Source organism: Coturnix japonica, chromosome 5 (genome assembly GCF_001577835.2).
Source record: "Coturnix japonica isolate 7356 chromosome 5, Coturnix japonica 2.1, whole genome shotgun sequence".
NCBI lineage: Eukaryota > Metazoa > Chordata > Aves > Galliformes > Phasianidae > Coturnix > Coturnix japonica.
In genome coordinates, this window is record NC_029520.1 from 46,584,786 (window position 1) to 46,608,456 (window position 23,671).

The 23,671-nt window shown below is 39.0% G+C and overlaps 1 long non-coding RNA gene across 1 annotated transcript; it reads left to right on the top strand.

Annotated features, from left to right (window-relative positions):
* Positions 1–5,732: 5,732 nt before the first annotated feature.
* Positions 5,733–21,604, top strand: LOC107315283. The gene is made up of 3 exons (XR_001555855.2): positions 5,733–5,802; positions 16,693–16,828; positions 21,527–21,604. It is a non-coding gene; the product is annotated as an uncharacterized LOC107315283 (long non-coding RNA).
* The last annotated feature ends 2,067 nt before the right edge of the window (positions 21,605–23,671 follow it).

Here is a 23,671-nt window from a genome sequence, read left to right on the forward strand (position 1 = left end):
GTTTAGCAATTTGTATTCTATTTATTTATTTATTTATTTATTTGATTTAGATATAGAAGTAGTTAACTGGAAATAGTTATGAAATGAAATGGGAAGAAGAATCTCTCACCCTTAAATGCTGAAAATTGGCCCCCCTCCCTCCCACCAACTGTCTGCTTCCTTGCCCAGCTGCAAGTTTCTCAGAGGGCTCAGGAAAGCTGGCAAAAAAGGAGCTTAAGGGTAACATTATTTAATCTTCTCTCTCCCACTACAAGTTAGCTGTAATCCCAATAAGCTCCACCACCGCTGCCTTTTGTGCCCCAAGAGGTTAATAGCTTATCAGTCTAACAATAAGTTTATTACAAAATTGATGTTTAAAAAAAAATTTAAAAAAAATGAAACAACCTTCAAAACCTTCAACTCCATCATTTTCTGCCTTATTGTCAAATGCCCCACCATTTAGACTTGATTTGCATGATTTACTGTGCATTTGTTTTTTCTCTGTCTCCAAGCCCAGAATTATCTTCTATTGAGGCCATATCAGCTGCTGGTGCTTGCAGATTGCCTTTGTCCTTTCCAACCTGCAAAATATCATCTGCAGCATCCAAATCACTGTCTGCCTATTCTCTTATCTTCTCCTTCTTTTACCCATCAATAGCCAAGCTGTTCTGTTCGGTAACTACGACATATTGTAGGAAAGAACTGATAAGTACATCAAACAGCATTCACAGACTACACACAAACATGCGCCACTGACATTTTTTATTGCCTGTGACAAGTCACCCATCCCCACTCAGTCTTTCCAGATGCATAATGCAGATTTCGAGTCTGTGTCACTGTAGGTACTCTTTCTTATAAAGAACTTATGTGTGTAGAATCAGAATTAAAAACCATATGCCGACAAACAGTACATTTCTTTCTGGTATTAAGGAAAAAGATTACCATAAAACTATAAGAATGGGAGATCTACATTACTATCTAAATATGGAGTCGTCAGACAATGTCCAGTGATTTAATGCAGGCAGTTTAAAATTTCCCCTTAGCTGTGAGAACTGCTGTTGTATGACTTCCAAGTCCATTGCTCTGCAAAGTAATATTCATTCTGTGTAACATTCACATCACTGATCTGAGCTGTGCTCCAGGTGATGAGGAATTCATACACAGCTGGGTGCCGAAGATTACTTGAAGAGGGGTAACTCTTTAAATTGCTTGCTTTTCTGTGATCTACTCAGAGCTATAGGAAATTACCTTTAGATTTTCTGAACACCCACAGATGTCTCAGTGACCACAATGCAGTCATTTAGAAGTTCATAAAGTATGAAACAAAATTTCTTTCTATAGGTAAAGACAGACTTACTGCTGAAAAAGCGATCAGCGGGCCTCTTCTGTAGTCTGAGGCGGGATTTGTGACATATACTCTCAGTGTTAGTCACTGCAAGCAATGAAATGAAATACTGGGCTGCTTTGTACTGCTCAGGAGGAAAAAAACAGGTAAATTTTGTCATTAGGTCCCTACAAGATTTGTGTAAGTTAATTGAACTTTCCTCTGAGTTTTTCCTCTATCAAATAACATCCATACTCAATCCTTCTTTGTGGGTTTTGTGGTTGTTTTGGTGTTGGTTGTTTTTTTTTTGTGTGTGTATGTTTTGTTTTGTAAATGATTACAGAACCCAAACCAAGCCTAAAATAAAAGTGCCTACTCTAATGAGTCCTGCACCTAAATCAGATCCAATCAAATGTAGGTTTTACTGCAAAGTATTGCTTAGATGAACAGTTCTATGCAATGCACATTACATGTGTGCACTCAGTATTCCCACAGTGTCAGAACTGGAAAAACGTGAGACAGGATTTAATATTAAATCAGGATTATTGCAGATTAAGTTTCACATATGTTTTGACTATAGTTGTATTTTTCACTATTATTTTAGTTTGCCGTATTCTACATTCATTTTGAATCTTAACTAATGTCTTGCAACTGTTAATCTGTAATCATTTCTCCACTACTGAACCCTAAAAAGGGGACTCTGCAAAACATGGAATTAATCGTGAAAAGGATGTATGGTCATCTGTGTTTCAGGTTTTAGCTGTGACTGACAAGCAGTTCTGTTGTTCACAAAGGGAAAACATCTGTAAAGATGTAAGCCATCAGGAATGATAACCTCTGAACTCTCACCTCATGCTGAGCTCCAGTAAATGAGTGCACCTATCTCTCCTGCCAAGTGTAACATAATACAGATGTGAAGTTTACACCATGGACTGTTTTTCTGGCTTTGAATCTTGAAGTTAGATTGGGAAGATTCTTAAAACAGCAAATATGGGATCACAACAAATTAAAATTAATTAAGTGAGAGGAATGACTACGTAATTTATGGCAGCTGTAAAAGATTAAAGATTTTTAGATAATGAAACAAAATACACATGAAATTTTACCAGGACTTTCAGGATAGATTCCAGCTGGGCCTCACAGAATATTATGAAATCACAAGCTTCTATGTAAATTTGAGAAATGAATTAAAAAGAAAAATGCAAAAAAATGGTTTTACCTGAATAGGCAATTAATACCTGCTGTAACTGAACTAAATGATACCATAACAAGGATATAAACAGCATGCATTATTACAGAGTAATGAAATCAGTGAGCCCTCAGCCTCACAAGTAGTAGAAAGCACTGGGGTTGTGCTCAAAGAGTCACATAAGCAAACTCCAGCTACAAATCTTCCTCCAGCACTCTTCCCCCAGGCCTGAGGTTTGACAGGAAACACATTCCACAAACCTTTTAATTTAGCTTGGTCCTTTTTAATGAGAAAGGATGTTTTTATACAGACACGTGCCCTGGTTTTCCTTCCCCTTCCAGCACGTGCATCAGCCAAATAAATATTATCAAAGGATTAAATATCTTGTGCTTCTCTAGGATATTTCATCCGAGTTTAGCCAAAGTGCTTCACAAACTTTAATTAATCCCCCACTGAGAGCAGTGCTGATAGACACACATTGCAGATGAGCACACAGAGAGGGGGGCAATGATACAAGTGCCTCTTGCAGCCACACAATGCATGAGCAATGGGGCCAGCGGGGAGCCCAGTCATCCCATGCTTTTGCTTTTTCTGCTTGATTTTCTCAGATATTTGCAATATGCAATAGCCACTTTAGCCTTCTTTCACTGCTGCGTTCCTCCTCCATGATGAGTGCTGCAGCATGGCAGAGCCATGCAATGAGTTCTCCCCATCCATCTTCTTCAGGGCTTTGATTTTGGGTCCCAGGTAGGACAGAGCAGGGCAGAGGGCTTACAAGTGACACAGATCAGCACGAGGAAGCACACAGTGTCTGAAGTTTGCCTTCTGATATCTCATTTAAGACACCTGGCATTACATTATTTCTCTAAATGTCAAAGACCATCACCAGAAAGCATGTGATCTCTCTGTACCTGTGACTACAAGGGTTTGAGCAGGATTTTCTCTTCTCTTTCCTTCTTTGCAAAAATGTGTCAAAGACATAATTTATTACAATGAAACCGTGAACATACAAAACAAAACTGACATCTCCTCACTTCAAATGCCTTTGTGCCTAGAAGACGGGAGATAAAAAGGCAATTGATATGGGCAAACAAACCCATATTTTACTTCCTTCTCCTGTCTTCCAGATTGTAATGCGCTGTGGTCTGAAGCTCAGAGGACTTCTGCTTGATTTATAAGTATTTTTTAAGCAAACCTTGCTGCTTGAGATTTGTAGCAGAACCAGCACAGGACCTGTGTTAGGGGAAGTGGGCCGTTATAGCACATGACTGTCTGCCTTTCCTCCCTGGGAGCTATTGGGGAATAGCAATTCACACAGGGTGCTTATAGCATCTCAGCATGGCATTGCTCACTGGGAATTTGTTGTGATTCATTGACAAGCTGAGCATCATGGAAAACAGTGCTGATCCCTGCATATTCCTTTTGTTTGATCTACCTATTAGCAGACTTGCCTCCTTTTCTTGGCTTTTTGTTTTGTTTCATTTTGTTTTGATGGTCGTATGGATATTTCTGCTGAGCCTGCAACTCTGGCATCTGTATGAAGCATAAGTGGGATGGAAACCTGTACATATACCATCAGCCTTTAGGCCCTGGCTCTGATCCCAAGCTTTGTGTCACTCTAGATGTCATGAGTAGACAGGGGCCAGGCAGAAGCATCCGAGTGTCATTTCAGATTTACCAAGGGACAACTGCAATTTAATCCTATGTTTAAGGTAGGACTTCTGGAGAATCACAGAACGCAGGCTGGTAGAACAAGGAGCCATGTGATGACAGAATTATGCACATGTGATTTTGCCAGCCAAATCCTGAGTAATGAAAGCAGTGAAAAGGGTTAGGCAGTCATTGCTTTTCAAGAGTTCAGGATAAAATATTTTCATCCAAAATGTGAACATTAAGCTCACAGAGAATCAAAAAACAGCAAATTAAGCTGCTGGGGCTCCTAGCTTTCCAGTCTGAAATGCTGAATAAGACTGACTTGTCCTGTTGTGCCTGTATAGCACTCTCCAAGGACAGGACTCTGGGAAGTGTAGCTGTGGCAGTTTTTTACTTAGGTGTGTGAACCATGAATCATGGTATGGAGCAGGCTGTCACTGTACCCGGAAAACTGGGTCTGGTTGTTGTTGACGTTATGAGGTGCGTAGAATTATGACTCTAATTGTACTCAGTATCCAATGATGTTGTAATGGTTCTCATAGTATGTGGGATATTAGTACTGCACTTAGCTCAAAAGAGCTAAGCTCAGCTTTCCAGTGATCTGAATCTACTGCTCTCACTTTCAGGGAGTTTCAGTTTCAGTCCTCCCATCTGGACTGGATTTTGATAACTGCAGAATTTTAGCCAAGATTATGTTAATTACGACTCTGTCAATAATCAAGTTTAAAAGGACAATTTCCATGTCAAAAATTGAAGCGAAACAAGTTCTCCACATCAACTGTTACTAAGGACATTTGCCACTGATGATGGTTCAGTCTAATAATTCCTTCTTGAGCCTTTTTTTTTTTTTTTTTTTTTACCATTACCAAATCTCAAATCTAGATATTTTCTTGTCAGTGATGATAAAGAGTAGGAATAATCTTATAAATAAACTGGAGAGAGGGAAATGCAAGAGTAGCCTCGTGCTCTTCTGGAGGCTACACTGGAAGGCTGCAGTGGTGTCTCTTCACAGCCCGCTCTTCTGCAGGCTCAACAAGCCCAGTTCCCTCAGCCTGTCTTTTTGAATTGCTTGTCTGGTTATGCTCAGGCAACTGCATTGAAGAGCTGGAATGTAAAACAGACTTAAATGTAGCAATGAAGACAGCTGTGCCTATTGTAAGTCATGACAACCACGCAGTAGTTCTGCTGCATACTAGATTCTGCTTATTCTTGGATCTTTGTCAAAGCAAGTTACAGAATCGTGCATTTCCTTTATTTCATCGTTTCCATTATTTTTTCCTAGTGTTAAGCAATAGTCATCTTTCTTATTTCCATGGAAGACAGATCAGCTGTGGCACCTGTTTCTTTTAGTGAGGTCCTGTTATATGGTTGTTTTGTTGTTGCTGTTCTTTTTGGTTTTTTTAAACGATGAGATGGATGAGTTTATTTCTGTATAAGGCACTGTGTAGCAATAATGCTAAGTCGTGGCTTGAAACAGTGATGGAGCACCTGGTGGGAAGGCAGGGCCAGCCCGGGGGAGCTCAGGTGCATACAATAAGCCTGAGTGACCAAAAGGGATGGATCCTGGCTCCACCTCTACCCAGACCTCATTTATGGGTTGGCAGTGGGGGTAAAGGTACTTTGCTGGAGTTTTCTGTGTATTTGAGGCTTTCTGAAGGTAAGCAGGTTTTTAATCTCTGTTTTTTCCATCTGTAGTTGCTGTACTCAGGTTTATCCTCATTTACTGCAACCTGGGACTTTGCTACCCTGCTGTCATTTGGTGTGTTTTCCATCCCATTATAGTGTTTCACGTTGAAGTTAGCTTTTATTGCCTACACCTACCTGATCTGCAGCTCCTCCATATAATCCCTTTTTTGATGCAGGAAGGTCACTTATTTTCCCCATACCTCAGAGCTGACCCTGTTTTATGCTTGGGGGGATGTTTTCTCTTACCTCCATCCAGCCTCACAGAGGTTGTAACAGCAGTACACCATGCTACTTTATTCTTACTTACTCTGAATCTCATATCTTAACAGTCTTTATGTGCTTCCATAACACTGAGGTGATGAGATTTAAAAAGTGAAAGTGAATCAAAAAGTATCATGCGTCATACCCTAGAGCAGGAAGACACATAAAAGGGCTGCTTATGGTTCCCTACAACATATCCAGCTAATGATGGGGAAGAAGTGGTTCTTCTCCATCAAAAGATCACCTATGACAGCATGTTCAATTGCACCAGTTTAACCTCCTGCACTTACCATAGCTCTCATTCTTACAAAAACTTTCAAGTAAAGGTACTGCTGTGAGAAGCAGAACCTCCATTGCTGTCCCAGGAAAAAATGAACTCTCCAGGCTTTTTAGCACGATGTACAGTCTCAAGGCGAACAAGCCATGCGGCTATTAAGTAACAAGCTCAGCTGAAGTGAACAGGGAGGTTAGAGGATGTTTTTATTTCACTTCTAGTATAAGGTGCTTCAGGACTGGGAGGTTAACTGCTCGAGACAGAAATGCAGAGAACAATGGTGAGAACAGGGCAGGGATTAATTTTCTTACTTCTGTAAGGATAGTTTCTCGGACTGGAAGCTGCACCTTGGGAATACCCTTCTGCTATTGTAACATTTGTGTAGTAGAAAGGCAGCCTAGGACTCGGCTGAATGTGTAGGACAAGAAAATGAAGGCACTATGGGAAAACCTAAGTTATGGTTTGATTCCTATTCGCTATTTCTCCAGCTGCTACGCATCCCTCACTCATTTGGTATTCCTAAATATTTTCATTACAGGCCTAAAATGATCAGATGTTTTGCTGCTTTCATTCTTGAACAGCATTTTCTACATCTTCTGCTCATGTCAAAGACATCTCACTTCCCTCTTTCTTTCTCCCAGTTAATTCTTACTCAGTATTGTTGTATTTAACCCAGCCTTCTCCCTTTTGCTCTTCTTCCTACTCTCTGCTCTTGTCTGTGATGCTCTACCAAAATTCAGCAGCAAAGGATTCTCATTATTTCCAGTGCCACTTCTAGTTGAATCCTTAATTCTGAGATATAATTCACAAGGACCTGCTGCCTGTCAACTTCTAATATTTCTAATTGCCAATCTGCTCTTGTATAATCATAAAGCCTTGTAATATTTCACTTTCCCCCCAGGGAATGTATCCTAGTTTCAGAAATGTGACCTTCAGCTCTTTTTGTGAATGCTCAAGGGAAGAAAATCACTCAGACTGTCAGCAACATTATCAGCCCAACTGTCACTAACTTCCCAGTCGTGCTCTCTAACAGCTAGATAGCATCATTACCTCACTGTTTACTTCAGCTTTCTCAGGACAGTGAATTGGGGAGTGTTTATCCTTAATTCCTCTTACATTTTGGTTTCGTGTGTTCATGTCAGCAATCACGGGATATCTTATTCATGTCTCCATCTTTGGAGCAGACCTTGGACCTTAGATCTGGTCCAACCACTTGTGCATCATTCAGCTTCTGCCTCTTTTCAAAGCCAAACCATGTTTAGAGTCTCTGAACATCATTTAAAAAAAAATAAAAAAAAATCATCTGGATATCACAGATTACTTGATTTATCTACAGGTAAAAGATAATAACAATATCTGGAGCATGAGTTTTAACTGCTGTAAGAAAGCAAACAAAAAAACCTGTGTTTTACCTCTGCTCTGAAATATTTGAAATTCAAGTACTTCTTGTAGGTTGATCAAAAGCTTCTGCATGAGCAAGTCAGGAACTGAAGGTCCTACTGGTCACCAAGCAGCAAGAAAGCAAACCAACAAGTTAGTCTTTTTGGCCAGAGCATTAGGGACACAGATATGTAGCATGCAGAAGACTTTATTACCTATCACAGCTGCATGCAACCATGATCAAGGCAAGATGACTAAGTACAGCAGCTGAATGAGGAAGAAGTTATGTACTTAGTACAGGAATATCTCCCCCAGCACACTGTGGGAAAGGGCAATGCTGTAGAGCATAGGACGTTGTCATCACCATTACATATTGACATTGTCGATATGGTGGTGATGTCCATAGTACTGATGTGTGGTTGTTATCAGGAAGGTACTGGTGAGTAGAAGGCTACAGAAATGCTCTTCATATAAGGTTTTCTGTTCCAGTTAACTTTCCTCTTATGAATCTCTTCCATGCTTCCCCCATGAGTAGTGCGGTTACTCACAAGTAAGTATACATGTTACTTTGGAGGATCTGAGGGCATCTGTGGGTGATCAAGAAAATCACAGCTGGAATATTATGTCACATCAAGCAGGCATGTAGAATAGCTTAAATATCAAGGAGGAGGAAAAAAAAAAAAAAATGGATGTGTGGTGATCCTTAAAGACTGGCAATCAGATAAAGCATGTCTTGACAACCAGGTGTGCTTGAAGAGGCTCATTTACGAGAAATGAGGCTTCTTGGGATCATCAGGCAATCTCACCTACTTACAGCATTCATATTCTCTTGTCTCTCTCCCACTCTTTTTTCCATGGTACAGTACAGTTTTATGTAGTTTTCATGCCCTTTCCAAGTATTTTCTGCTTGTAGGTGTAGGAGGTTTTGATGACCTAAAGAATTGGACAGAGTAAAATGCAATTATTCTGCAGAACTTCCCAGGGTGTAAAAGCCTTCCACATATTTGCATCTAATGAGAAAAGTTTGGACTCAGCACCATATAGGCTCTTTTCTAGGTCTAAATCCTGTATCCACAACTAGTTCCTGAAATTAGTCTTATTCCTGTAGCCCTTGTACTGCTAAAATATGCAGTGAAAATAAACGAAGAGCAAGGGGAGTACACAGAAAAGTAAATTACTTTAACCAAGCCCTGGACAATGAGAGGGAACCTGAAGAGCTCCTCTAAGTAGAAATTTGATTGCAAACATAAAATAGATGGAGGGATATCAGTTTTTATGGATTGTCACCAGAATTTGTGTACTTCTGCCTTCAGTGATAAGTAGATCTATGAGTTCTAGACAGCACACACAAGTTTCAGCTTACGTTTGCAGAAATTTGCCCAGCCTCTGAAAATGAGAATTACAACCAGGTGTAAGACAAGCTGTATATTAAGTCTAGGTATCACCAAGCATCCAGTGTTCATTTTAGCCTTGTTTCTTTTGTCTTTCTCTGTAGAGCTTTAATTTGTCTTATGCAGCATCCCTGTCTGCCATTTGAAACCTGATTGTTGGGGTCCACTTTTGAACTGTTTTTTAGCTTTGATTGTCATTTTAATTTCCTCTGTAGTATATTTTTTGACCATAGCTTATATGTTGTAGTCCAAATTGTCCTCTAACATTATTGCTTCAACCTCCTTTTAAAGTTATATTCAAACCCTGTCTTGTTTGTTTTTTTGCCTGTCAGCTGATGCCCAGATTGAATTAGAAACCACTCTCCTTCCAGATATAGAAATATATTTCCTCTACTTAATGCAATCTTGTCTGTGTCTGGGTAATTAAAATCATCTATTACTACCACTCAGGTTCATTTACATGTTTTATCTTTTTTAATTTATGCAATAATTACATAAAATACTGAGTTCCAATGGGCCAGCTGGATGGAGTACAGATAGTAAAGCACATCTTATTATGGAAGCATACCTCCAGATATAAGCACTGACTCTACCATTTCCAGGCTTTTTTATGATCACAACTGAATGATCTTTAACAAATAAATCAACATATGTTTGTCTGTATATCTGCTTCTTTCCCCAAGAACTGCCAGCTTTTCTGAAGATAAGGACCTCAGAAAGTTCCAGGGACCTCAGTGTTTTATCTACTGAGCTGTTCAACTGTGCAGCCAGATCAATAATTACACCTACCACAAGATGTATGAGGGTACTGTAGAAAACACAGGAGTCAGTTAGCTACTACTGTGAGCATTACATAGGCTTTCTCACTGTAGGGGAGAAACAGAAAGAAGTTATTGCTATGGTTCGTTCTTGCTGAATTTTTCTCATTCAGTAGGTAGTGAAGAGATAATGATATTTTTCACTCTTTAAAAATTCATTTTTTAGAAATTGTCTTCATTTCTTGATTGCCCTTATGTTTCTCAGTCACGTTTACAAAAGCTGTCTTCACCTCTTTATGCACTAACTCAGCCCTTCTCATGGTATTTCGAGCAGTTTTCAGAGCCACTGGGGGGGTTGGGGGGAGGGGGGGGGAGGGGAGAGAAGGCAGAGCACCCTTCCCCTTTCTGATCCTAAGAAAGAAGCTGAAAATAAACATTGGGAAAAACAACAACAACAACAAAAACCCACAAAAGCAAACTAAAAACCGTGTGTCTGAAAATACTATAAAATTAGTCTCATAAGTGCCAAAAGATGGAAAAGGTAATCTCCACAAAAAGCATTATTTCCCCATGAACGCTTCCCCAGAAGTGTTCCTGCTCACAATAGGAAGATATTTTCTTCCATTTGACACAATTAACCGCTATTAGCAACTTCAGTGACTGCTTTTTGACTGCTTTTGAGGCCTTCTGTTAAAGCACATTTGAGATGAAATCCTTTGTATGCTGCTAATAGTAATTTAAGAGCTGTCTTTGTTTTGTGAGGAGATATTTGTGAAGCTAGACTATTTCAGCAGCCAACATAAAATACTAGAATATTAATTTTCTGGAAGCTTCAATTTCTTGGCACTACAATTTTGCTGTGAAATATAGTACCTGATATTAACGTGTAATAAGAGCTTCTTGATTTCCAACTCTTATGTTTAAAAAATACTTTCCTACAAGTGGAAAGAAAATGTTATTAGTTTGGCATGGCAGTGCACAAGAAGTGGTAAAGCCGTGGATGCACTCTGAGTTCTGAAGTTCTTTATGAGACAGTGCATGAAATTTAAAGTGTCTGCAATCTTTAGTATGTTCCTTTAAAGAAACCTGGAAGGTTAAGTCAGCATATAGTCTCAGCATCCTTTGAGACTGTGATCTTCTCCATTCCTGTTCATTCAGCTTCAAATGATGAAGAACAGGAGATACCTCATCTTAAACCATCTTGCTTACTTTTCAAAGTATTCAAAGGCGTGCACCACTGCTGTATGAATGACGTTCCAAACCAAAAGAAATAGCTGACCTGCTTTCTTCATGCAACAAAACAAGACTGCATGAAAGATAGAGCCCATGAGAAACAGTTTGTATGTAGGACTTGGGGTCAACATTGGTTCTGAAGCCAAGTCACTGTAAATCAATCTACCAGACCTGACAGATGTGAAACAAGGCAACTGGAATGTCCATATCTATTCATTAATGTTTTCATATTTTCCAAGGGGGTGCTAATTAAAGTATACATCTTTTTTCTTTAGCTTCACTCCTTCAAAGGCGCAGCTATTCATCCTCCATTCCTTTTGCAAAAGGATCCAAATCCAGCTGCTTTTCTTGAGATCTGATATTCCTCACATCAAATCTCAACGATCAAAGCAAAACATTCATTAAGTCTGTCCAGCATTGCTATAATGATCTCCTTAAATGGATTACAGTACTTTAAACATCAAAAAATACCTTTCTGATAATGTATGGGAGCGTTCATTTCTCTAGTTTACCCAATGGCTTGAGATGTTTGTCTGAAGTTTTACCAGGTAGGTAAACAGGCAAGTACTGTTTAGATATCTTTAAATACGGAAGGATAGCATGCTTGTTAAGTAGACAAGCATTTATTTCCTTAACAAAGTATACCATCATGTTCTGGGCCCTCAGGGAGGCATCCCCAGAAACCATAAAAAATGCAGTTCCTAGAACTAAGGTTTTCAATCTTTCATCTCTAACATTTGAGAAAACAACCTTTCCAAAAACTGTAAGCCTGGGTGTTAAGTAGTAATTGATACTTCAATACAGCTGATTTTTAGCACTTTGATTACATCTGTCCAGGTCATAAATATAAACCTGTATAACACACTAGACTGGAATTCAGTTAAAGAATAGGAACTTATAATTAAGCTTTCAAATATAGAAATTTCTATATGGTACTATTTGTGTGTGTGGCAAAAATGATGCTAGGGGAAGAGAAATGTGCAATACAATGTTTTTGGGGTTTTTTTGTTGCTGTTTTTATAAACACTTATGAAGAGAATGAGGGCAATACTTTGCGTTATGTAGTTGGCTGGGTTTGTAGAGCCCAGTTATAAATATAAGCAGTGACATCTTACAGCAGGGTGTGGGGAGGAACGTCCTGGGTAATTAATTTGAGCTGACAGTTGGTATCACGAGACACATGATATTGACTACAGTGACAGCATTATCTGTGGGAGAGGTGGGTCAGTTTCCATTCAGAAACACTGTTTTCCAGGGATTTGGAAATTGACATAATAATTGGCATTAAAAAGTGTTCCATTCAGTAACATAATTTCCCCTTGAAGAACTGATGACCGAAACCGAGATGGCTATTTTAAGATAGCTGAGGACAGAAAGCAGAGAGGGGGGAAAAAACACCCATTATTTTAATATCAGATGTTCAATTGCTTTCCATTAGTAAAGGCAGCCGCAGATTTCTGAAAATAACAAATGTTTCAGACCTATAGTTTTCCTGCCTTCCAGGACCTATTGTGGTCAAAAATGTACTGAGCTGCTAGCACAATGTCCAGAGGCACAACAGTGTGAGACAAAATTCATCTCCTGTGCTCAAACCTAGTAGTCTGACCTATTTCTTACAGCAGGCTGGGTTAGGGCTATGAGGCCTGTTGGAAAGGCCCATCCAGACTGATGAGACTTTCTCACCAAGAGATAAAGCAACTGTGATAGATGTGATCATGTGTACCTAAAGATTTGTGTTATTTCCAAGATGTGTGTCTTTAAAGCAAACAAAAACAACATAAAAAACAGCATATTATCCTTTATGCTTTAAAGGATTTTTAGCAGTAAAATTTTCACCTTAAGGAGACAATGTTTTCTACCACTGAAAACACTAAATGATTAAGTTTTACTCCAACCACTATTAAATGCTATGCACTGAAGGATTTAAGGTGGCCTTGATTACCTGCTAAATCTTAGGAGATATGGGCTTACTTGGGAAAAGCACCTGCATGTGTAGACAATGATGCTTGTCCAGGGCTCTGAAGACATTGCAATTGGGTTGTAAAACTGACAAAAACAGTATCTCCTAATGAGATTTCTGGTAAGTTTCTTGTCAGCACTTTCAAATGCTGGTCCTAAGTTTATCCTGTAAAAGCAAAAGACAGTAAACACAGTGTAGTTTTTCCCGTATTTTTAAAGCGCTCTTTAAAGTGATGAAGTTGCTTTGGCTTCTAGAAATGAATGCAGATGCCAGGCCATCTTGTTCCAAGTGGTTTGTACATCCTTGTCTGTACACTGCTGGGCTACTGTCCTGAGCTGCTGATCCAAACTTAGCTCCATGCAATTATGTTCCCATTGGATGTTCCAGAAGAGACATAGTTAGAATTTGGAAATACAATAGGAGATATGTGACTAAATTGCTTTTTTAACCCTTGTTTTCTAAAACTTTTGCAAAAAAAATAGCATTTCTTTCTTTCAGTGAGATAAAATATTCTGACCTTTGAAAGAGTGTGGAAAAAATACCACCAAATATATTCATATCCTCTGAAATATAAAAATAGAGCAGAGTGTGATTAATGAGCTGTTTAGAAAAGGAAGAAATCACAAATACAGTGACACATGCTGGAAGTTGTTTCCTTAACTTGTCACTTGCCCTCAAAATTCTGGACAAATTATAGAAATTCATCACCAATCTGGCAACTGGGGGTTGTTCCACCTCTTAAGTAGACAGGGAAAGAAGCAGGAAAAAAAAAGCAGCTAGACCTTAAATTTTTGATATGCCACTGAATAGTTGGGCTGCCTCACCCAAGTTTCCTTAGAATTTGCAAAGAGCAGGAAAGTTCAGCTGACAGACTGCGTTCAGCTTCCAATATGCTCTGCTCCGTCTTGACTGAAGGGTGAGCTGTACAAGAGTGCTACCACAGTCTATAATATTCTTTTAATGTCTGAATTTTAAGCAGTCAACAGCAAGTAAGATTGCCAGGTAATGTAATGATCTGAAACCAAGCAAACATGTCACTGGGAGGAGGAGAAGCAGTTGGAGGCAAGAATGTGTATGAATATGTTCAGTCAGTTTTCACGCTGCATATTCAGTATGGAGCCAGGCTTCAACTGAGTGATGTGAACACCATGGATGGAGCTGCTTGGGAGTAGTTAGAGCAATTATGAGAGAAAGGAAGAAAATAAAAGACAGCTCTGCAGATATTAATTATGTTGTTCAGTGAATGATTCTGGACTAGTTCTCTTTTGGTTTAAAAACAGCATCACCCCCTAGAATTAAAACAGCTGCCAACTCATCCCTAAGTCCCTTTACTTCTCTACGATGCATCAGTTCAATTCTTGGTCCTCATAATTTAAGCAGTTATTTATTTTGCTAAATCCATTTTAATTTATCTCTGGAAGGAGTGGTCTCTCAATCTCCGTTGCCATAACAGTGTCACATTAACACAGTTTTTAAACTGTAAATTGATCCGGTTTGATTGATTTTTGCCTGACCTTTAAACACAAATAGAAGTATTTAAATGGTGTAATAAAACACTTTTGGGAAGTCTAAACACTCTAAAATCCAACAAATGTGCACGGATTAGCTTAATAATAGAGTGGAGAGTTTAGCATTCTTTATTTTTTTTGCAGCCTAGTGGTCCAGCAGGCCCTCTGTGTTGACAAACAAAAGCTTAGCAAGCTCTTAAGAGTTCAGAAACCTACATTAACTTCAGTAGGGAAAATAAACACTACAGCTAAAAGCAGAGAAAAACAACTAAGGGAGCATTAATTATTCATTGCTAGGGCATGCTACAAAATCTACTGAAGAGCTACACATTTCCTGAAGCTGAAATAATGATTTCAAGGTGTATATATATATATATATATATATATATATATATATATTCTTGCTTATTTGTTTCCAGTAGCAGTCAGGAACAAGTATGCAAAGAAGTAGAGCTCAAGGATTTCAGGTTATGAAGACAAAGAAACCTGAAATTCTGTGGAGGTCTCAGGCCACCCAACTTTATTCTGATTTCTAGAAAAAGATGTGGAATAAACTGTTCACTGGAAGATAAAAGCAGATAAGTAGCAGATGCCATGGATTTGTCAAGTGCAAATTGTGTCAAATGCATCTTAGTCTCTTCTTCGACCAGATCAAGGGCAGTGTGAATGAATGAGAAACACTAGGTGTATTTGACCTTAATGAGACTTTTGACACAATCTGACATGATGTTCTCATTACCAAGCTAGGCAAGTACTATCCTGATAAAACTGGTATGAGAGAAGTGGAAAAAGTGATTGGAAATCTATAATTAGTGAGTACTTATCAATGGTTCATTATCCAAATGGAAGTGACTATTGAGTGACATTCTGCAGAAGCCTGTCCTAAGTCTGCATTTATTCAATATTTTCATTAACAGGGATGATAGAATAGGAAGTATGTTTATTAAATTTGCAGAGGATATGGAGCAAGGAGCTACTACAAGATCACTGAAAATTCAAAATTAGCTTGGCTATTGGAGGAGCATTCTGAAATTAGTAGGAAACAACATTTATCAGGGAAAAGATATATCTTCTACATAGTATTATATAATAGTATTTTAGCAGAAATCATCCACCAACCTTATCTGAGAAGTGTAAGGTCAGGCAGCAATTTTATGGGCAAAAACCTTGGGATTATAGCAGATCAAAAGGTGGACATGAGTTCAGCAATTCCATATCTAGCTCAGGCAGGAATGCTATGAGAAAGATCAGGTACTTCAGCACAAAGATTCTGGGAGTTTTTTTGCTAGATTGGAGAACAGTAATCTGAAAAAGATGCTATTCCAACAGGCCGCAGCAGAGAAGTCAGGATCTCAGAAAATACAACCAGTTGTGCATGAGCCAAAGAACTGGGAGTATTTATGCTAATGAAATGGTCCCAAAGGGGTACATAACAGCACTTCAGAAGGCTGTTACATGTAAGATATGGTTTGCCTTCCATGTCCATGTTGTTTGGAGCAGGAACTAATGAGTTTAATGTGTAGATGAGGAAAATTTGTAATAGGCACAAAGGAATCTTTAATGGTGAATATAGGAATACTCGGGAATAAATTACTGGGTTATGTTACAGTCTTCAAAAAATGTTTATAGGAAAGACTGGAATTTTGAGGGTTAATAATTACGTAGGTATGGATGATTCCGGCAAAGGCAATATGTGGTGAGCCTTCCCCTTCCATCTTTTTCATTTTATTAAGTGCATCATGGAGTTTCTAAAGAGACAGTGACTGAGGCAATGGAAGTGGTTCTTTCTGGTGATGTAATTTGAGTGAGTTGAGTGCTCTCCCATGCTGAAACTCAAAGAACTGGAATATGAAATTTTGAGAGCAAAAGAAAAAACAGCAGATTATTTATATGGCTGTGAGTTCCTGTGTGTTTTAGAAGAGAGAGGGAAAAGAGTACAGAAAAAAGGGGCAAACAATCAGAGAGAGGCAATATACTCTGATAGAGTTTGTTTGTATATTTTAGATAAATTCTGGAGGAAAGAAGACAGAAAAAAAACTGAAAGTAAGTTGCATCAAACTCACTTTATTTCAATACGACTGTTATTTTTCCTTTAGGTAAAGAGTTCCCTCATCTTGTTACATGAGAAACTGCTGGTTAATCTGAGCAAGCTGGAGATGAAAGCAAAGCGTTAAATTACCGAGGAACTGACTGACAGAGAGATGGCAATAGATTAGAGGAAGTTACTCAAAGGTAGGTCTTGGGTCCACTTCTCACTAGGTGGTCTGGCTCTAAAAGTTGGAGTCCTTGATGATGACATACGGTTGAGAAGAATGACTAAGAAACAGGAAAAGAAAGAATTGAAGTAGTATGAGAAATGCTAGAAATGGAATGTCGTTTCAGAGGCAAACTGAATTGTGCATGCAGAGACTGATGAGAGAGCTGATTAGAGACCTTGTGAGTTGGAAACAATGCAAAGGAATACATTTGGGGTTTACAGAAGAAAACTCATTTTTAAATGAATTGTTAGTGTGGTGTGGACAGAGGAAGAGGAGCAGGAAGTGCAAGTGCTATTGGGCACTAACAAGAACTGTCTGAAGACTGGATTTCAGGAGTGAATGAACAGATCGGGCAGAACAAAGTGAGAATGCATTTTATGACCAAAGATTGAAAGAGGTTGAATTTTGTTTTCAAAACTAAATAATCTGAAACAGGATGGAGAAAGGGGGTAAGACCACTCTCTCTAAACATACTCAGGACAGTTACATAGTGATACAAATTCCTGAAAAACCTGTTTTAGCTAAAGGGGTATTAACACTAGACCTATGGATTATCAACTATTTTAGTCTAGCTAATGTAAGGAGGTTTTCAGCCTCTGGAACGATATACTCACATTAGTGGCTACATAGACATATTGCTTAATGTATTAAGTTTGATCTGTTTCTAAACAAGGTTTCTAAGTAGTACTATATGATGGGATGACAAACTGGACTTTCCCTTTGCACTTTCCATCTGTATTTTCCAACAGACTTTTCCTTCCTTTCCAGTGATTCTTACCTGGCTCAGTTCATCCAAGTGGGATGAACTTTTAGAATATGCAACTTTGAAAGAACAGAAAGGTGGTTTTGCAGTTGTGTACAACACAGTTTTTCTTGTTACTGTTTCAATCAGCTTGTTTTTCCCCTCTGCTCTGGGGGACTCTCAAATCTGAATACCTCAAGAGATGAAAGAAGAGGGCCTGTTCCATGTTGAAGTTTACTGTGGATCTAGAAGTCTCATCGTAGTTGGGGTTACCAAGATAGGAAACATCAAACATCATACCCTCCCCTTTCTTTGTACTCTGGCATAAGAAATCAGTCATGAGTAGCTTAGCACAAAAGCAACTGTTCTCAAATTAAGGAGAATGGAATTGTCTTATTTAAAAGCTAGATGCCAGCCAAAATGCCAGACTGAGCAGATCTTGATTTCTGCTAATGCACAGTTACACACTGCCGTGTGCACAAGAACCAGTTTTATTTCCTCTAAAAATCTATCACATTAGTTATTTCCTGTTGATTATTTAGAGTATGCAGCTGATCACCTAAGAGCAGCAATGACTGCTGTGCAATTAGACATCTCAGACTTTTAGATACAAGAAGTGTAAACACCACAAAATAAGCGCCTAACATAATAACCAGCTTATGTTCTACTTCTCTTATTAATGTGTTTCCACATGTGAAGGCAAACATTATTATTGCTTAGAGAATAAGTATGCCAGAGCAATAAAGCCAAGCAAACAGACTTGTGGTACACACATTCAGCAACAGCAAATAAGAAGGGATTTAATCATGGTCAAACTGAGCAGTTGGCCGGAATTCCAGTGGACATTTATTTTGGCAGCTTTCTAACAGCTTTACCACTTGATCTGCTTAATGCTAAGTGTTTCTAATATGTGGCAGTGCTGGTCAAACACCAGAAATAATTTGCATGCTCCTTCCAAAAATTCCAGCCAGCTGATCAGAAAAGAAAGGAATTTCATAATGAGAGCATTCATACTTTCCCCCTGGCTTTATGAAAATATTTTGGCAGCTTTAATTGCTTTGTATTTAACATTACCGTGCAAGTGGATTTTTAGTTTTAGAATTTAACTTACCATTAAGTTAAGTGAGGTTGACTAAAAGAAGCCAAGAACTTTATTATATCAGATTAAATAGCGAGGGGCTTCCAAACAATGTGATTTGGGCACGGATCGACTGATGGAGGAACAGAGATTGAACACTTCTGAACTGATATCATTTTGCCTTTTGTGGTTACTTTCTTGCTGTTTAAACTGGAATGTTAAAGTGTTAAGCGTGAACTAAGTTCTTTAATAGGAGAGTGGTGAGGTCCTGGAACAGGCTGCCCGGGGAGGTTGTGGATGCCCTGTCCCTGGAGGTGTTCAAGGCCAGGTTGGATGGGGCCCTGGGCAACCTGATCTAGTAAACATGGAAGTTGGAGCTTCATGATCCTTAAGGTCCCTTCCAACCCAGGCCTTTCTGTGATTCTGTGATACACACTAAGTTTTCAAATTGCCTATGGCTAAGAAGCATGGATATCCTGGGGACTTTGGACACCCCATACCACACGTACTGATAATGTGACAGCACAGGATCACTCATAGCAAGTCAAAACAAAGACCTACCGAGCTCAGTAATATCTTTAGAAATGGACATGATTGGACACTAAGAAAAGAAATAAAAAGAACAAGAGAAGCATGGCATGGTATAATTTCTCTGCATCAGCATCGGTAAAGTAAAAGTAAACAGGCAAGACCAAAACAATTGAAAAAGTAGCATAAGAAGATCAAAATTAAACAAAACAATAAAACCTACAAAAAAAGAAACCTTGTAGTAAAACACAAACAGCAACAACAGGCAAAAAAAAAAAAAAAAAAAAAAAAAAGGCAAAAAAAGGGACAGTTTTGGTTTAAATTACATCATGGTAAGAAGCTACCCAAATTTTCTCCAAAACAAAAATTTCCCGTAGCTGAAATCAAATATTTTATTTGTTCTGTGAAAGTCAGTACACTTGAATTCAATTAGAATATTGTGTCATCAGAAGCCTATGAAAATAGGTTTATTCTTCATGAACCCTGTGGAAAGAAAGGCTGTCATATTTCAGATATCCCTTGAAATTAAAGCCATGAAGTAAAACAATAGTCTCACCCTCTATACAGATCCCAGGTCACTCTCTTAATACCTCTGCTAAATCCTACCCTCAGTAAAGGTATCTGGCTTTGACCTGATGCAATGAATATACATAGTAGTATACAATCACTGTGTTCACTCTTAAGAAATTGCCGTGGTTCTACCTGTTCCCTCTCTCATTTTCCACTGTTATCTTTAAATCATCGAATCCAGAACCAGTGCCAGAGGCAGATGTAAAAATATCAGCTTGCTCCTACCGTTCTCCTTTTGTGCAGACAGCCATGGCTCTTGTTAGCCATTTTTGCCACTGTGCCAGAAGCATCAACAGATTTTCTCTGTTGAGGGATTTTTAAACTCTGTCGATCATAAGATTTGGATTTACGATGCAGTTCAATGCCAGTTGGCTTCAATGGTCATTGGATTGCACTCTAGAGGATTTCTGAGAAACAAACAGCAGAACAAATTGGAGTACTGGATCCCTTGAGACTGGCTCTAAAACAGCCTTATGTCTTCCCTCGTCTGCAAAGCTGTACAGTGGACAACTAATTCTCTCTGCAGTGGGAGTACTGTATTCTAGTACCAGTTTATCTGCTTAAAAAGAAAACACCACCTTGGCTTTCAAAGAGAAAAAAATATATACATGGTGAAATATTTTCATTCAGATAGACATAATCTAAGCATGAAAAAATGAACTCTGTTTGAAACCAAAGAAAAAAACCATACTGAACTCTCAAGAAGTGGCAGGGGAAGAGTCTGCTCCAGAGCCTGTACTGTACAGTTTTACCAACCAACACCACAGAAATAGAAGATGTAGGCATGTAGCATGTGCTATTATACAGTCATCTTGTGGGTAGTTATTGAAGGAATAGATTTTGTGTGAAAACTGGAATCTGTTCATTACAGGGTAAGTAAAAGCTTCTTTAGCTGTAGCCAACTGCAGTTTAATTTAAACTGCATTCACGATGACAGAAAGCATAGTAGCTAGACTGCTTGAGCTAATAATACCCTGCCCATGTATTTTGCTTACAGATGGTCATTAATATCATAATGACAGACAGGCTGCACTGTGTGCAACTATCCTATTTAGTTTAGCTACGAAGAATTGTCCAGCTATAATTCAATGCTGAATAAGTGGGGCATTTAAAAGGAAAGGTAATTTGAGCTATGCTGTGTGTATACAAGCAGCCTGAGACAACTCTACTAAACATATTGAATAAGTATGGCTTCACTAGGACACCTCGCATAGTGCTAAGGTACATACCAATACTGGACTGAGAAAACCAGAGGCAGGAGAGCACAGCTAGTCCAACTAAGCATTTTGCCCTCGAGACTATTTCCCCCCAGATCTTTGATGATTGAATGAACTTGTTTGGACAACTGTGGCTGCAGAACTGCCATGCATGGCAAATGAAAAACTCTACCACACTTACTTTGAGGTGGGAATTAAGATTGCAGTCACAAAATTGATTATTTTAGAAGAGCCTCTTTGACTTACATGATGGATTAGAGATTATAGAATTTTAGGATGGCTTGGGTTGAAAGGGATCTTAAGGATCATCTAATTCCAACTCCCCTGCAATGTGCAGGTGTGTTACCCACCAGACAGTGGTTGTTCTGAGTCAGTGGTCGTTTGTATGTATCCTGTAACTATCAAGAGATTTGTCTCCTTAGGTTTTCTGTGCAGTTTCCTTTGAACATTCAGCATCTCTGATATCCTTTGGCAAGAGATTCTTCTGTTAAACTGCATATTTCATGAAGAATGACATCCTTTGGTTTGTACCTACAGGTTTGATCCCATATTGGAACTTCTATTGGCCCTGCTGTGCAAACCTTGCCTTGCTGTGTAAGTAGGCAGAACACGCAGTTATTTGACCTCCATAACATGGAGAGCAACCTATTCTTTATCTTGGATTTATTGGCATGCAATTGCATTCACCTCTCAACAGTTACTAGCTTCCTTATTTGTGATTCCATAGGAGTACTCTTCTTTCTTGTCCAGTCAGAGAGTTGAAGATATATAATTGAGCCCTGCCTGCAAATGGAGAATAACGCTCTGCTACATTTATGTGACTGCATTTCAGTGAAGAATTTGAGGTTAAAATCCACTTTAAAATATTTAATCTGGAAAATCATTTCCTTGTTTTTCCTGCTCTTTCCTAAAGATCCAGAAAATTTCAAAGCACAAGCCCTCCTTTTACCCATGTTTGTCAGATGTTGCAAGGAGGAGCTGTGCCCAGCATTCACTTGTGGAATTTGTGTCTGGGAAGAAGAAACTCTGGTGGTTTATCTCATCAGGATATGACAGCCCAGCCAATTTATCTGCTCTCCTCCTCTAATACTGTGTCAGTTCTACTTACTCTACCCTTATCAGCTGACATCTGCAATGTCCTTTAGTTTGTGACACATCACTGAAAGGATGGAAAGTCTTGAGCGTATGTCATTGTCTCTCTTATTAACCATTATACTCTCATCTGAAGCAGCAAGCACGTTTTCTGTTTATTCATACATCTTGCTACCCCTTTATTTAACAGCAGTTTTTGATGCCTTAAAAGTAATCCACATGAAGGATAAGGAATCTCAAGCTTCACAACAGGTTGCTTCTTGCTGCTTCTGAGCATGCTGATGTGATCAGCTGGGCTCACTGAAATTTCAAAACACGCTGACAAACTGTTAAAGCACTCATGTGCAATGACAGTGAGCGTGGCTTCAAGCTGTAGATTAGATTTCAACTGTGTCTCCCAAAAAGCAAGTTAAATCCCTTGCACAATTCCTTGAGGTTTTGCATTTCATGTATTGAAGTGGATTGAGCCCTAATCTTCTAGGTTCCTAGCTGTCATTTCACCTGCCTTTGACAGGGACACAGCAGGGCAAGCCACAGGTCTGTATGGGAAAGGCACTGCCTTCAGTTTGCAGCTGCAGCACTGCATGGCTCTGGGTAAGGCTTGCACCTGGTCAGGTATTGAAGTATGCTGCTTTGTGACTATTTTCCTCTGAGTCTGGTTTGCTTTAAACCATTCATTGCTTGTCATATGGTTTATACACAGATACCTTTAGGATATCTCTGAAACTGTTTGTTAATCCCCCCCCTCCAAATGTTTACATTTTAGCATGACTTATTTTTTATTTGAAAATACCTACTGAAATATGTTATTCATTATTCACCACAGGAAGCAAAACTGGTAACAGATTGCACAGCAGACTATACACATGCAGGGGGGGGGGGTGAACCAAAGCCTGTGTCCTCCAAAGCAGCACAGGTTCAGAAAATTCTCACCCTACCTATGGTGCATGGATTTCCACATGAAACAGATACTTTCAGTCAGTCTGAGTTGTTCTATGGAACAATGTACCGGTCCAAAAGAAAGACTGCATTATTAAAGAAGATTATTCATCAACAACAGAACAAATTCATCAAGAATCAACATATTGCATTTCTACCCTAGTGTTTTAATTTGGATGTAGCCTGACCATGCAGCTGGTACTCTTTCCATCTGATTGAGGTGAATTTAAGTGTTAGAAGCCAGATTTAAGCTGTTCATAGGTATAGGAGAGACAGAGAGGCAGACAAAGCTCTTTGAATTATTTAGTGTTATTGCAGAATGAGATCGTTACACCTCAGTGATTTATGGGCAAACTCACAGTTCAAAAAGTCAAACTGGACTTAATCCCCTGCAGCTACTAGCCACAGTTAGAACCTGTGCTAATACATTAGGGCTATGAAAATGATCCAAGGGATGGAACACCTTTATGAGGACAAGTTGAGAGAGCTGGGGATGTTCAGCCTGGAGAAGAGAAGGCTCTGGTGTGACCTGAGAGCCAGCCTTTCAGTACCTATAGGGACCTATAGGAAAGAAGGGGACAGACTATTGATCAGGGTCTGTTGTGATAAGAGGAAATGGCTTCAAACTAAAAGAAGGGAGATTTAGATTGG